Genomic DNA, 14425 nt, shown 5'->3' with positions numbered 1-14425 from the left:
CCCTTGGAACGTCCTCGACATTACAAATCCAATTGCTGGCATCAAAGCAGCGGTTAAGCCAGATCAGCAGGAGCGCAAGACGGATGACCTGGAACAAAGAAGCCTGACATATGTCACTCACGATGCCATAAGCATTCAGTATTTAAACAAACTAAACCATCCTGTCCATCAATAGCTACCCACAGAGTGTTAAACTGGGCAGGTGTCACTATTTCCCCTTTTACAGGAGGGCCACTACCTGGTGGTGCCACCCATACTTTTTGTCCGGCATTCTCTGGCTCGGGAATGGGGGGCAATGACTGTTTTTCCTCTGGAATAGGCTGTAGTTCAGAAGCGTGAAGAAGTCGGTGGAAAGGTGTACCTCCCTTTAAAGGGCGATGATTCAAATTGTCGACTGCCTGCTGCAGCACATGGCACCACCTCTTCAGAGTCCCCAGTGGTGTTAGCAAACAAATTTGTTCCTTCAGTAAGCCATTCATTAGTTTAACTAACCCGGCAGCCTGCGGGTAATAAGGAATATGGTGCACCCATAAAATACTGTTGTCAGCTGCCCAATCACAGATTGCCTTCCCGGAGAAGTGCAAGCCATTATCAGACTGAATTTCTTCTGGTACATCATAACGACAAATTAAATGGTTTAGTCCTTGGATAGTGCTAGCTTGGTCAGCCGTCTTGGTGGGTAAAGCAAAAATCAGGCCCGAAAAGGTGTCAACCATTACTAGGATGTAACGTTTACCCATACAGTCTGGCATAGGGCCTATGTAATCAATTTGCGAGACCGCAGCTGAGCGAGCTCCCCATCTTATTTGGCCATGCGGACCAGGAGGAACGGTGCGAGACTTCACAAGCTGGCATGCTGGGTGTGTCCGCACGACCATGCAGACATTGTTCGGATGGATGGGTAAGGCATGTGCACGGGCCCACATAGCTGATCCCTTCTCCCCCAAATGGCCACTCTGTTCATGTGCCCATCGAGCCAGGGGGATGGATTCAGCGTGGCTGATAGAGGCAAGCTGATCTGCTACTGCATTATGTTGTGCCATGTTCGACATCGCGTTGGTATGGGTGTCAACGTGATATACGGTTATCTCATGATGATGGGAAGCATCCCAAAACAGCTGCCACAACTGTTTTCCCCATACTGGGCAGTCATGTATCAGCCAGTCATTATTTTGCCAATCATGTATCCATACCACTAGTCGATTAGCCACAGCCCAGGAATCAGTAAACAAGTGAAGAGGGTGATCATGGCGGTCTAGTGTTATAGTGACCGCCTTCAACTCAGCATACTGACTGGAGCCACCATCCCCCTCCTCCAATAAGTGAGTTCCTGACCTAGGATGGTAAGCCACCGCCTTCCACTTCTGCATTCCTTGCACACACCGGCTGCTACCATCAGTAAACCAGGCGTCCTCTTGTTCTGCTTCCTGTACCATCTCTTCCGTGGCCCCTTGGATCATCACATCATCAATATAACGGTGAATTGAGAGGGAAGGCGATACTTGCAGCGTCTCCAAATCACGGGCAATTAGGCTGTGGCAAATAGTGGGAGAGTGTACATAGCCCTGAGGGAGGTGGGTGAAGGTATACTGGCGCCCCTTCCAGCTAAAGGCAAACTGATCCTGTGAGACCTCAGCTATAAGAATACTGAAGAAGGCATTAGCGAGAAGTTCCCAGTAGCAATGTTTTCAATAAGGGTAACAATGTCCGGAAATGCCGAAGCAAATGGTGGGGCATGTTTGTTCAAAAAACGATACTCATCTGTTAATCTCTAGGAGCCATCCGGCTTCTGGACAGGCCAAACAGGGCTATTAAAGGGCGATGTTGCGGGCCTCACTATCCCTTCTTCTTGCAAAGCATCGATGGTGGCAGTAATCTCTTCCTTCCCCCCAGGGAGGCGATATTGTTTAATGCATACTGGTTTCGGGGGGGGTGGGGGGTAGGCACCATCACAGGATCCCACTTAGCCTGACCCACCACTAGTCTTTTAGTAATAATCCGAATTCCAAATGCAAATCCCCCTTGGCTAGTATTAAGGGCCGTACCGGCCAACATATTAATACCCAGGATACACTCGTTAGTGGCAGCCACCAGGGCATGTAACCATATAGGGGAAGGGCCATCACCCACCGTGGCGTGGATTTTTATTTCCTTTGCCAGGGTGATCGCTCTTCCAATCCCCTCTATTCGAAATGTCGGTCCTGTCCAGAGGTCAGGGTTACCTGGAATCACCGAGTGCTCCGCACCGGTATCGACCAAGGCCAAATATTGGCAGTCATTACCCCCACCCCAATGGATTGTTAATGGCATGTAGGGCCGCGGGTCCCCGTGTATCCTCTGTGTCTCAATAAAGTAGAGACGGGGGCCCGGACCACGCCCTCATGCTTTAGTAGGGTTCGGGGGCTTCCAGGCCCACATGCCACTATGATCCATAAGAGCCTTTTTAACCATGTGTTGTATCTCATCACGGATAACTGGAGCAAGAAAAGCTGGCTCGATGGGAGCAGCGGTGGCAGCAGAAGGCACAGCTGGGCCAGGAGGACTCAACAGCTGGGGATGATGTTCCCCTGCCTTCTTCTTATAAAGGGCATAAAGGACTGCAGTAGGTTTCCCATCAATATCACTTTTAGGTACGCCTAACTTTAACAAAGTTAGAAAAAGGTCCTTTCTTGTCGGTCCGTTATTACCAGCAGTCCCTCTCTTTTTATCTGATTTAACCTGGGTTGTACGTGAGTGGATTTTACTTCCCAACTCTAATTCTCTAAGCCCAGATAAGGCATGCACCGCCTCAGATACAGGGTGCCCAATTAGCGGACTAGTTACGGACAGAACCAGTCCCCGTACAGTGGGTTGGGCGGAACGAACCAATCGGGTGTGCATTCCGGCTGTGAATATCTCTTCATCAGGGCTCCCCCCATGTACCAACAGCCTCAAACGCCCTGCATACAAGGCAGAGGCCAGGGCCTGCTGACGAATTACTGCTATACCCTCCTCTGGGGTGCCCCAATTGTTCTGAAAATGTAAATCCGAATCTACTGGTGATGGGTATACTCGTAGCAGGGCATCCCCTAGAGTGGCAAGTAAGTAATCCATCTCTCTTCCTCTACCCCGCAGCTCAGCAGTGAACCAGATATCAGTAGTCAATGTTCCTAATCCCAACAATTCCTCAGGGGTTAAATATACATTTCCCCCTCCTTGCTCCCAAACACGCAGGAGCCAGGCTGCCAGTGTTTCTCCCGCCTTTTGCCTAAATCGATCACCAATGGCAGCCAGCTCTTTTATAGAGAAGTCACGTATCATTGAATGCCTTTGACCTCTTTTCCCACTTTGGCCCACAGGGTCCTTTGCCCAGTGGACAAGACGAGGCCTAGGCCATCCCGTAGAGGGAGTAGGCCATAGAGCATAAGCAGGGGTTCGGGTATTTTCCCCTGGGTCAGTTTGGGAGATCGGGGTATCTATCCCTTCAGTCTCTACCCTTACATCATCCCCTCTTCCATCTGTTTGGGAAGTCTGCTGCTTTCTGGGGCGGGCGTGAACACCAGGTGGAGAGGGCAGTATGTTAGGCACATGCTGCGGAGTTTCTGCATTATTACCATGGTCATCATTCCAGATATTCCCGTCCCATTCATCAATTACATTAGGATTGTTGCCATTCCTTATCATGGCACAAATATGATGTGGATCGGGTTCTACTCCATACCTTTCTTTATCTGCACTGAACTGCTGCCGGAGTTTAATATTACAGCAGATCGTTTGGACATGCTTATCCTCCCATTCTTTGGCTTGGCTCTGACTGGTGCAAACAATCTCACTCATCATGGAACAGCGTTGTCGCAGGGCTTCTAGCTCCTCCTCTAGTTGCTCTCTCTTACGCTGAGATTCTACTTCTCGCTGAACTGATTCTGCTTCACGCTGAACAGAGTGGCGTAAGGCTGTGGCCAGCAGCCAAAAACCATCCGTCAGTGTCCCCCTTTTACCAGGAAATTTACTTTCTCGAAGGAGAGTGGCAACCTGCTCTCCCAAAGGTGCACTTGATGGGTCTAACTTCTCATCCCAACTAATGGGTGGTCCCAACAAAGACAGGGTATTGGCCAACATGCCAAACCCATCGTCTTTGGAAGTCCATCCCGGAATCAAGAACTGCTCAGGGCTCACCTCTTTCTTTCGGCGAAACATCTTGAGACCAATCCTGCTCACAGCACCAATTGTTCTGGGTAAACTTGTACCTCTCACTTTGTTCGTTTTAGATTGGTCACAGTGTTTGAGCTACCGAAGGAAAACAGAGACACACACCGAGAGCACTTCAGTTTACACAAATCTTTATTACAAGGTCTTAAGCAGATTTCAAACTACAACATGCAAGCCCTCCCTAATCATACTTAACAACGCCTGGACTGGTCCCAACTGCCAAAGCGAGGTTGCCGGCGCGCTGGTAGCAGCTTCTTCACCTCCTCCGATCGGGACGTTACTTGGACTCTGGCTGTTCTTCCTTCTTGACAAGGGGTGTTCCCACCCCTCGGAGAGTCTGAACTTCAGCAGCAGGACCACAGGCTTATATACACCAAAAACAATTAATCATGCGCCTACTCCTTTTAACATTTGTCAGTCAAAATCAAAGCTGAACCTACTATCCTACAGTTTAGAAGATTAATTATTATGGAACCAGGATGCTATGATTTCCTGGTTTATCTCGTAGATACAAAGACTTAATAAAACTTCTCGAGCAAGACAGGTTGTGACCAATTCGTCAATTTCAGAGTGTTGCATTTGACAACTGCTTTTCCTGGGCCTCACAGTGGAATTCCATTTCAAAGTGTATCTTCAGATAAATCCCCATGGCTGAGTTTAATTACATCTGCTAGTTCTGACAGTAAGGTGACCTGAGTGTGACCCCAGTGTCGTCAGTTCCACATAAGCAAAAAGCATCTGGGCACATGGTTTTAATCCTCCATTACATTCCACCCCTTGGTCACAATCTATCATTTGTGAGGCCTAACCAGTATTTGAGTACAGAGGGAGCGAAAAAGAGAAATCAAAACAACAACTATTACAAAGATAAGCAATGACGCGAGCAACCAACGGAGGATAGTGTGGCACACTCCCCCAAATGTAGCAGTTAGCCATGAGAAAGGATTCCATCCAAAGCTCATACTGTCCTGGTCCGCAGTACCCAGACGCTGAAGCTCACGAACAGATTTGGAAACATGCTTAAGAATATCAGATATATTAGTGGATACATCGGGCCGTGTCCCCCACGGGTAACTCCCTTGGAATGTCCTCGACATTACAAATCCAATTGCTGGCATCAAAGCAGCGGTTAAGCCAGATCAGCTGAAGCACAAGTTGGAGGACTGGAACAAAGAAACCTGACATATGTCACTCACGATGCTGTAAGCGTTCAGTATTTAAACAAACTAAACCATCCTGTCCATCAATAGCTACCCACCGAGTGTTAAGCTGGGAAGATGTCACTATTTCCCCTTTTACAGGAGGGCCATTACCTGGTGGTGCCACCCATACCTTTTGTCCGGCATTCTCTGGCTCAGGAATGGGGGGCAATGACTGTTTTTCCTCTGGAATAGGCTGTAGTTCAGAAGTGTGAAGAAGTCGGCGGAAAGTTGTACCTCCCTTTAAAGGGCGATGATTCAAATTGTAGACTGCCTGCTGCAGCACATGGCACCACCAGTGTCCCCAGTGGTGTTAACAAACTAATTTGTTCCTTCAGTAAGCCATTCATTTGTTTAACTAACCCGGCAGCCTGCGGGTAATAAGGAATATGGTGGACCCATAAAATACTGTTGTCAGCTGGCCAATCACAGATTGCCTTCCCGGAGAAGTGCGAGCCATTATCAGACTGAATTTCCTCTGGTACATCATAACGAGAATTTAAATGGTTTAGTCCTTGGATAGTGCTAGCTTGGTCAGCCGTCTTGGTGGGTAAAGCAAAAACAAGGCCCGAAAAGGTGTCAACCATTACTAGGACGTAACGTTTACCCATACAGTCTGGCATAGGGCCTATGTAATCAATTTGCCAGACCGCAGCTGAGCGAGCACCCCATCTTATTCGGCCATGCAGACCAGGAGGAACGGTGCGGGACTTCACAAGCTGGCATGCTGGGTACGTCTGCACGACCATGCAGACATTGTTCTGATGGATGGGTAAGGCATGTGTACGGGCCCACATAGCTGATCCTTTCTCCCCCAAATGACCACTCTGTCCGTGTGCCCATCGAGCCAGGGGGACGGTATCGGCATGGCTGATAGTGGCAAGCTGATCTGCTACTGCATTATGTTGTGCTATGTTTGACTTCGCATTGGTATGGATGTCAACGTGATATACGGTTATCTCACGATGATTGGAAGCATCCCACAACAGCTGCCACAACTGTTTTCCCCATACTGGGCGGTCATGTATCAGCCAGTCATTATTTTGCCAATCATGTATCCATACCACTAGTCGATTAGCCACAGCCAGGATCAGTAAACAAGCGAAGTGTGTGATCATGTAGGTCTAGTGGTAAAGTGACCGCCCCGCCTTCAACTCAGCATACTGACTGGAGCCACCATCCCCCTCCTCCAATAAGTGAGTTCCTGACCTAGGATGGTAAGCCACCGTCTTCCACTTCTGCTTTCCTTGCACACACCGGCTGCGACCATCAGTAAACCAGGCGTCCTCTTGTTCTGCTTCCTGTACCATCTCTTCCGTGGCCCCTTGGATCATCACATCATCAATATAACGGTGAATTGAGAGGGAAGGCGATACTGGCAGCGTCTCCAAATCACGGGCAATTAGGCTGTGGCAAATAGTGGGAGAGTGTACATAGCCCTGAGGGAGGTGGGTGAAGGTATACTGGCGCCCCTTCCAGTTAAAGGCAAACTGATCCTGTGAGACCTCAGTTATAAGAATACTGAAGAAGGCATTAGCGAGATCAATGAGAGCATACCATGTTCCTGAGTTCCCAGTAGCAATGTTTTCAATAAGGGTAACAATGTCCAGAACTGCCGAAGCAAGTGGTGGGGCATGTTTATTCAAAAAACGATAGTCAACTGTCATTCTCCAGGAGCCATCCGTCTTCTGGACTGGCTAAACAGGGCTATTAAAGGGCGACGTTGCGGTCCTCACTACCCTTTCTTCTTGCAAAGCATCGATGGTGGCAGTAATCTCTTCCTGACCCCCCCAGGGAGGCGATATTGTGGAATTCATACTGGTTTTGGGGGAGGGGGGGAGGCACCACCACAGGATCCCACTTAGCCTGACCCACCACTAGTCTTTTAGTAATAATCTGAATTCCAAATGCAAATCCCCCTTGGCTAGTATTAAGGGCCATACCGGCCAACATATTAATAGCCAGGATACACTCGTCAGTGGCAGCCACCAGGGCATGTAACCATATAGGGGAAGGGCCATCACCCACCGTGGCGTGGACTTTTATTTCCTCCGCCAGGGTGATCGCTCCTCCCATCCCCTCTTTTTGAAATGTCAGTCCTGTCCAGAGGTCAGGGTTACCCGGATTCACCGAATGCTCCGCACCTGTATCGACCATGGTAAATATTGGCGGTCATTACCCCCACCCCAATGGATTGCTAACGGCATGTAGGGCTGCGGGTCCTCATGTATCCTCCGTGTCTCAATAGAGTAGACACAGGGGCCCTGCCCACACCCTCATGCTTTAGTAGGGTTCAGGGGCTTCCAAACGCACATGCTAGTATGATCCATAAGTGCCTTTTTAACCATTTGTTGTATCTCATCACGGATAACTGGAGCAAGAGAAGCTGGCTCGATGGGAGCAGCGGTGGCAGCAGAAGGCACAGCTGGGCCAGGAGGACTCAACAGCTGGGGATGATGTTCCCCTGCCTTCTTCTTATAAAGGGCATAAAGGACTGCAGTAGGTTACCCATCAATATCACTTTTAGGTACGCCTAACTTTAACAAAGTTAGAAAAAGGTCCTTTCTTGTCGGTCCGTTATTACCAGCAGTCCCTCTCTTTTTATCTGATTTAACCTGGGCTGTACGTGAGTGGATTTTACTTCTCAACTCTAATTCTCTAAGCCCAGATAAGGCATGCACCGCCTCAGACACAGGGTGCCCAATTAGCGGTCTAGTTACGGACAGAACCAGTCCCCGTACAGTGGGTTGGGCAGAATGAACCAATCGGGTGCGCATTCCGGCTGTGAATATCTCTTCATCAGGGCTCCCCCGCCCCCATGTACCAACAGCCTCAAATGCCCTGCATACAAGGCAGAGGCCAGGGCCTGTTGATGAATTACTGCTATACCCTCCTCTGGGGTGCCCCAATTGTTCTGAAAATGTAAATCCGAATCTACTGGTGATGGGTATACTCGTAGCAGGGGATCCCCTAGAGTGGCAAGTAAGCAATCCATCTCTCTTCCTCTACCCCGCAGCTCAGCAGTGAACCAGATATCAGTAGTCAATGTTCCTAATCCCAACAATTCCTCAGGGGTTAAATATACATTACCCCCTCCTTGCTCCCAAACACGCAAGAGCCAGGCTGCCAGTGTTTCTCCCGCCTTTTGCCTAAATCAATCTCCAATGGCAGCCAGCTCTTTTATAGAGAAGTCACGTATCATTGAATGCTCTTCACCTCTGCTCCCACTTTGGCCCACAGGGTCCTTTGCCCAGTGGACTGGACGAGGCCTAGGCCATCCCGTAGAGGGAGTAGGCCATAGAGCATAAGCAGGGATTCGGGCATTTTCCCTGGGTCCGTTTGGGAGATCGGGGTATCTATCCCTTCAATCTCTACCCTTACATCATCCCCTCTTCCATCTGTTTGGGAAGTCTGCTGCTTTCTGGGGCGGGCGTGAACACCAGGTGGAGAGGGCAGTATGTTAGGCACATGCTGAGGAGTTTCTGCATTATTACCATGGTCATCATTCCAGATATTCCCGTCCCATTCGTCAATTACATTACGATCGTCGCCATTCCTTATCATGGCACGAATACGATGTTGATTTGGTTCTACTCCATGCCTTTCGTTATCTGCACAGAGCTGCTGCCAGAGTTTAATATTACGGCACATTGTTTGGACATGCTTATCCTCCCATTCTTTGGCTCAGTCCTGACTGGTGCAAACAATCTCACTCATCATGAAACAGCATTGTCGCAGGGCTTCTAGCTCCTCCTCTAGTTGCTCTCTCTTACGCTGAGATTCTACTTCTCGCTGAACTGATTCTGCTTCACGCTGAACAGAGTGGCGTAAGGCTGAACCAGCAGCCATAAACCGTCCGTCAGTGTCCCCTTTGTACCAGGAAATTTATTTTCTCGAAGGAGAGTGGCAACCCGCTCTCCCAAAGGTGCACTTGATGGGTCTAACTTCTCATCCCAACTAATGGGTGGTCCCAACAAAGACAGGGTATTGGCCAACATGCCAAACATATTGTCTTTGGAAGTCCATCCCGGAATCAAGAGCTGCTCAGGGCTCACCTCTTTCTTTCGGCGAAACATCTTGAGACCTATCCTGCTCGCAGCGCCAATTGTTCTGGGTAAACTTGTACCTCTCACTTTGTTCGTTTTAGATTGGTCACAGTGTTTGAGGTACCGAAGGAAAACAGAGACACACACCGAGAGCACTTCAGTTTACACAAATCTTTATTACAAAGTCTTAAGCAGATTTCAAACTACAATATGCAAGCCCTCCCTAATCATACTTAACAACGCCTGGACCGGTCCCAACTGCCAAAGCGAGACAATGACGGCACACTTGTAGTAGGTTGCCGAGGCACCGGTAGCAGCTTCTTCACCTCCCCCGACCGGGACGTTGCTCGGACTCTGGCTGTTTTTCCTTCTTGACAAGGGGTGTTCCCACCCCTCGGAGAGTCTAAACTTCAGCAGCAGGACCACAGGCTTATATACACCAAAAACAATTAATCATGCGCCTACTCCTTCTAACATTTGTCAGTCAAAATCAAAACTGAGCATACTATTCTACAATTTAGAAGATGAATTATTATGGAACCGGGATGCTTTGATTTCCTGGTTTATCTTGTAGATACAGAGACTTATTAAAACTTCTCAGGCTTTGAAATGCCATGCTATCCTACATTTAGGAAAGAACAATTAATCATGCGCCTACTCCTTTTAACATTTGTCAGTCAAAATCAAAGCTGAACCTACTATCCTACAATTTAGAAGATTAATTATTATGGAACCAGGATGTTATGATTTCCTGGTTTATCTCGTAGATACAAAGACTTAATAAAACTTCTCGAGCAAGACAGGTTGTGACCAATTCGTCAATTTCAGAGTGTCGCATTTGACAACTGCTTTCCCTGGGCCTCACAGTGGAATTCCATTTCAAAGTGTATCTTTAGATAAATCCCCATGGCTGAGTTTAATTATATCTGCAAGTTCTGACAGTAAGGTGACCTGAGTGTGGCCCCAGTGTCGTCAGTTCCACATAAGCAAAAAGCATCTGGGCACATGGTTTTAATCCTCCATTACAGCACCCTCCATTTTGATGGTATTAACATCAACTTCTACGCTTTCCATTAGCAAACCCCCACTCCCACCCTGTCATCCCCCCCCCCCCCACACATGCACAACTTTATTTCCCTATTTCTACTTTCCTCTAGCTCTGTCTCTCTCTTGCCTTTTCCCTCTGTCTCCTTTCCTCTAGATCTGCATTCATGGAACCAACCCCTCCCCCAATCAATTCTCACCAATTCTCTTGTCTTCCTATCCATGTCCGATGATGTCCAAAGATGTTTCCTTCCTATGGAAGGTCCTGCTATGAATGTAGGGGGAAGAATCATTTTGCAAAGTGCTGCAAAGCAGAGGATACCAAGAGACAGCCATCACAGTGGACGAAGAAATGGAGGAAACCTGCACGGATTCATCATAGACTAATGCTGGCAAAATGGAATGGATGGTTCCAGTGACTGTGAATGAGAAATAATTCCATTTTAGCTCAACACCGGAGACCAGATGAATCTGTTATCTATGGATGCTTACAAGACCTGTAGCAGCAGCTAAGCGGAGTCAGGAAGAACGAGGACCAGTAGTCGGTGGGCTCGTTTGTACACCAGATGTTTATTGAAACTTCCCACGCTGCGCCTCGTAAGGTTTCAGGCAAGACCTTTCCCTGCACCGGAAACGACATCATGACGTTGCCCCGCATGTAGGCGGACCTGACCCAGTTGGCAGAAAAGACAACCCCGGCAGCGCCACCTTGAAGCGGATGCTCTGCTGCCGCGACCGTAATACGCGAAGCCAGTTCACCTGCCATCAGTGATGTGCACCTGCCACAACCCTCACTATAAAAAAAAATGCAAGATTTATCCTGTGAAATTAAATTCAGTGGCTACACTGGAGAGAACATTCCAGTAAAAGGGTGCCGTCTAAAGTCACAGCAACAGATTGTAGAGAGTCCAGCCAATATTAGGTCTGAGAGTATTAGAAGAGCTCGACCTGCTGAAAAGAATTTTCATAATGGCTTCACAGACTGAAGATAAGCACACAACACTCACTGGAGAAGTGCTACCTTAATGTACAGAGAAAATCAATCTCATTACATGATATAAATTACAAACTTACACCAGCTAGAAGACAAAAATAGACAAAAATGTCTGGAATTGGCTGAACAGAAACTGTAGCAGTCAATGAAGTGAGCAGAAATGTTATCAAAAGTAGAAGCTGCGCATGCCCAGTGAACTGCTGCTCTGACAATGGCTGAAGAGCGGCATGGCAGCATAGAAGAACGTTGGAGAGATTTAAAGACTCAACTTGACTCTGATGAGTGACTTCAATTGCATTTAAATGAAAATGGCTGCATTAGAGGATAAGAATATATTGATACAAGAATCGGAACTCTTAAGAAAACAAGAGTCTCTTCATGATAAAGAATTGAAAAATGTAAACAATCTTCTATCAACTACAAATCTTAAAGAAGCCACCACACTGCCAGAAGAGGAACAGGGAGCCATGTCGCCCACTTCAGCAGCTGTGGCCAAGATTGTGAAGCCTGAAATGAAACTCACAAGAGTTATATAATGGATATGTTGAAGCCCAAGATCAATTGCTATTGGCAAAACAGGAAAAAAAAGAGAGTGAATAAATATTTTGATGAAATTGTGAAAGAAGGGGAGATGAACCTCTGCTTCTGAAGTGCCAGCGTGAAGAATATGAATGTGTGCAAAAATCTGCGGTAGATCTCTCAGCTAAATTAGAAGATCCCATGGAGGAAATTCACTGTTTACAAAAATGCACTGATGAGGTGAATAAGCAGGCTTCATTACTCAACAGGGAGAATAAGAGATACAAAATGTGTCTGATCTTTCACAGCAGAATAGAGTGCTTTTGATGAAACTAGAAGATGCTCGAGGAAATTATATTTTACATGAAGATGAAGTTAGTTTTGCTGACATAAGCAGTTCCTCAATGTCACCAAAGAAATTAAAATGGGTGGCCACTAGGAGATCCACGCTATTGTGGCAGACAGAACTGAGGTGCTCAACAAAGCGATCTTCCAGTTGTTGAAAACATAGCCCTTCTTGTTGCAAGGAAGCAAAAGATTTGATGTTAAAAAGCAGTTTATGCAGGGGCAGGGGGGGGATAAAGAAATCTCAGATAACCTGACATACTGTTTGGCTTCTTGGTGAGTCCAACAGCTATATAGCAGATTGCAACAGGGCTTTTTATCTGAAGGCTGTACCTGGCAATTGGAGTCAGGTGACTCAGGAGTTGAAGTTGGAGTCGAAAAGCTCAGATCAGCAGGAAGCTGATTGGGCAATAGAGATCAAGTGATCTTGTGACACAGGTATTAATTAACTTCAACTCAGCAGTCTAGGTAGTTGGTACTGTTCCATGCAGCAGAGAGTAGGAAATTTGCAACTAATTAGTTTTTTTTCCCCTACAGTTATGTTGGACTGGTTTTCTTTAAAGGGGAGTGGTGGGCAGTTGTGACAAACTTGTCTGTGATGAGTTTGTTTGTCACTTGACCTTTGAGATAAGAGGTAAGTTGGTCAGTGTCATTAATGTGCTTGTATAACTTGTCTATCATTGATGAGTAGCTGGTATTGGATATGGGTTTTGACAGGGCAAATGCATTGTAGGAATTCAGCCTTTTGTATGTTAGTAATAGGTCAATGACAGGGGTGTTCCAGACTAGTTATGCAGCTGAACTCGAGATGGCAGAGGTCGACAGCATCGAGTCCACGCTGCTGAAGATCCAGCTGCGCTGGATGGGTCACGTCTCCAGAATGGAGGACCATCGCCTTCCCAAGATCGTGTTTATGGCGAGCTCTCCACTGGCCACCGTGACAGAGGTGCACCAAAGAAAAGGTACAAGGACTGCCTAAAGAAATCTCTTGGTGCCTGCCACATTGACCACTGCCAGTGGGCTGATAACGCCTCAAACCGTGCATCTTGGTGCCTCACAGTTTGGCGGGCAGCAACCTCCTTTGAAGAAGACCGCAGAGCCCACCTCACTGACAAAAGGCAAAGGAGGAAAAACCCAACACCCAAACCCAACCCACCAATTTTCCCCTGCAACCGCTGCAACTGTGTCTGCCTGTCCCGCATCGGACTTGTCAGTCACAAACGAGCCTGCAGCTGACGTGGTCTTTTTACCCCCTCCATAAATCTTCGTCCGCGAAGCCAAGCCAAAGAAAAAAAAATGCAGCTGAAGCAATTGGAATTTGTAAACCTTGAATGTGTATTTGCAGTTTTCAGTCATCTGGAATTGTATTCAGGTCCTCACAGCTTTCTTTACAATTTCAAAACCAGTCTCTCCCATCACCCTCTAAGTTGAGTTGACAATGGTGAACCCAATTAGTGTGGTGTTGTGGAAATTGCAGCACATTAAGTGTTGAAACCCCCTCGATCAGCTCTATGGAAGAATGAGCAAGCAGAAAATTTTAACTGAATTTGCTGTAGAATAAACAAATAAGAACATTGCTACTGAAGATGGAATCTTAACAGAAACACCCATTGCTTAGATAAGGAAATGGAAAATAAACTTTAACTAACATTTTGATTGATGTGATATTTTTGATCAGTGTCTGATTTTTTTATGTATATGTAATTGGTGCTCTTAGTTTAATTATTATTGACTCTGCATACCTTCAACTGGTGGTATTTTCCATGCAAAGGGGAATTTGATGACCTATACATTTTCTGATATACAATAGGAATGGTATGTGACTGTAATTACCTAACAGAAAGACCAGTCTGTCTGGATTGGTAGCAGAACGTTGAGTATGGTCATGCTGAGGACTGATGCACCTCAGGGTTGTGTGGTCAGCCCACTCCTGTTTACACTGCTGACCCAAAACTGCATCACCAGATCCAGCTCCAAGTGTCATTATTTTTGCAGATTACCTGATAGTAGTTGGTCTTATCAGCAACCATTGATGAATTGCATCACAGAGAAGAGGTAGAAAATCTCTTGAGTTTTAATGTGGACAAGAT

This window comes from Narcine bancroftii, chromosome 5, assembly GCF_036971445.1.
Source record: "Narcine bancroftii isolate sNarBan1 chromosome 5, sNarBan1.hap1, whole genome shotgun sequence".
NCBI classification, from domain to species: domain Eukaryota; kingdom Metazoa; phylum Chordata; class Chondrichthyes; order Torpediniformes; family Narcinidae; genus Narcine; species Narcine bancroftii.
Note: the sequence above shows the minus strand (reverse complement) of the source record.